Genomic DNA, 2,500 nt, shown 5'->3' with positions numbered 1-2,500 from the left:
AGCTCTGCAAAAGCGGCCCTTGTTTGACCTTCTCGCGCTAGCGTGAAGAACCGCCGCCATCTTGGATGTCGTACTGTTATGCGCAGAAAAGGTTGCGCAATGCAAAACTAGGGAATCACCTTAAGAGAATATAGTAAGAACCGGTCAGCGGAAACACACACAAACATAAACACCGTATGCCATCAGATGCCATCATGGAACTTCGCGGCTTTCGTACTACATGACAACCAGCTTGCGAGCAGTTTTATAGCTTGGAATTTCAAAGTTGAGCATCCCGAATTTTAGGAGTGCTTTACTGAGCATTCTCCACATCGTGACAAGGCAACTGGTACGAACTGAATTGCCAAAAGATATTACCTGAATCCCTGCTGAAATACCAAGATGCAACACTGATTTGTCAGCTAAATCTAAAAAACAAATGATGTTTGGAGCTTTTTGTCACCCATTTGCAGGTGAAGGAAATTGGACACGGTGTCGTGGTAAAAAGGAACCATTTGAGGTGTCATCGAAACATGAGAACTGTCGTTAGAACGCGGTGATATGCATTCTCTACCTCTGTGTGATTTTCCCGTTGGCTCTGAAATGTTTATGGAACTGCTAGCTTTGTTTACAGTGGTATGTATGATTCAAGTTACCTATTATAGATCCCTTCAGGGCGGTTAACTTTGCTGGACAGTTTAGTTATAAATTTTCTTACCCAGTTACACGAACACAGTAATTTGCCAGAACTTGTGATTTTTGAAAAATGATAACTGCCAATGTGCTTAATGTCTGACTGTCAAACCTAGATAAATATAATCTATAGGAGATATTCTAACGGTCTTGCGTGAAGTCGCCGTTATAATATCATTTGAAAGAAAGACAATCGCAAATAAAAAGAACGAAAAATCAAAATTTTGTCTCGGTATATACATTTGAAGTTGATTGGCCTGCACGCACACGCGTATGGAGTGCCCGTGGAATTTTTAGCATCAAACGATTCACAAAGTGTGAAATATTCACATCCACTATTGATTTTCATCAAAATTTGAATACCAGGAAGAGGAAAGTTTGCAAGAACATAATTTATTTTCAGCTTTTTCAAAAAAAGGTCTCTCACCCTTGTAAATTATAAGGCTTAGGGGTCCCCAGGGGGGGGGGGGGGGGGAAGGGGAATGGGGCAAGGTGAAAAACTGATACCATTAGTTTGAGAGGAAGGATGGTATAAGTAGATTTTTAACTGCATGTTGATCTGCTCCTTGAAATAATTTGCTAACAAAACTCCAATTTTTAAGGAGGAAAATGTTGCCAAAAATGCTTTTTGGGGCCTAAACTTCCATCCCCATCCCCATCCTGATTCTAGAAATCAAATAAATGCCACTGTGAGTAGTTTCATCCCAAGGACTAACTACACACAAAATATGAAGAAAGGTTTTGTATGCATGACCATTTCCAATTTTGCTCAAGCCTTAGCGATATTCCCTCTTAGAATTTAAAAATTGAAGTTGAAATAAAATGATCTGATCTCTTACAGTACTTCTGTAATTTGAATTTTCTAAAGTATTTACCCCAAAAATAATTCATTTGCAACAATGGGCACGAAGGGCATCCGCCACCCCGACTGAAAAATCAGCACATTAAGAATAATTATATTTTTAGAGTAATAAAAACAATGAAGGAAAAAAGTGAAAATGTAGTTCAGCCAGGAATTGAACGTGGGTCTTCAGATTGTTACTGTTTATTTATAAATGTATTTATATATACATGTACAATAAGATTAAAGTTTCCATTAATAGTTATCAGTCTGAAAGAGGTTGAAACTCAGTGTCTCGAAAAAGAATTGGGAGCATACATGTACATAGGCAAGAAAAACTCATGATGATGATGCCCATTGTTAAATAATGTTTTGCACTTATGTGAGAGAATTGATTTGAGGAAATGCCAGCAGTTTGGTTTGACAAATAAACTCAGTGTTTGGAAGTAAAATTTGGCAGCATAGGCAAGAGAAAGATGGGCATTGTTTAATAATTTCTTGGATTTATGGGAGATAATTGATTTCAGGACATCCAAGCACTTTGGTTTAACAAATAAACTCAGTGCCTCAAAAAAAAAATTATGAGCATACATCAGGTATTTATGGCAAGAAAAACATGCCCGTTCTTTAATAATGTTTTGCATTTATGTGAGATATATAGCTGGAGTTTTGAAAACAAGGTCAAACTTTGCCGCCAAATCCAAAGTGAGGGCGAGGCCTAATTTCCTAGGGGGGACTGTGTCATGGCTACTCACATGCAAGTCTAACAAGTATGAGGTCATAGCGCATAGCCAAAACAATTCACTAGACCCCTTTATGTTGAGCTTAATGATGGAAATGTTGACCTGTTGGGCAAGGGAAAAAGGATTCGGTGCCATCCATGAAACACTACTTCTTCTGAAGTCACTGAAGTCATGTTCCAAAGATCAGTTCCAAAATTAATAGTGCACAGATACATTAATTTAATGACCTTTTGCCTTAATGACT

The 2,500-nt window shown here is 38.0% G+C and overlaps 1 long non-coding RNA gene across 1 annotated transcript in view; it reads left to right on the top strand.

The window, feature by feature from the left end:
* Nucleotide 1: 1 nt before the first annotated feature.
* Nucleotides 2-2,500, top strand: part of LOC138035515 (uncharacterized) — a 3,105-nt gene continuing 606 nt past the window's right edge. Inside the window, exons 1-2 of the long non-coding RNA XR_011129604.1 lie at nt 2-328; nt 453-615. This is a non-coding gene — a long non-coding RNA (uncharacterized lncRNA). The remainder of the gene's footprint in view (nt 329-452; nt 616-2,500) is intronic.

The sequence above is a fragment of the Montipora capricornis genome, unplaced genomic scaffold (genome assembly GCF_036669925.1).
Source record: "Montipora capricornis isolate CH-2021 unplaced genomic scaffold, ASM3666992v2 scaffold_417, whole genome shotgun sequence".
Taxonomy (NCBI): domain Eukaryota; kingdom Metazoa; phylum Cnidaria; class Anthozoa; order Scleractinia; family Acroporidae; genus Montipora; species Montipora capricornis.
Note: the sequence above shows the minus strand (reverse complement) of the source record. Positions and strands in the feature narration are given on the sequence as shown.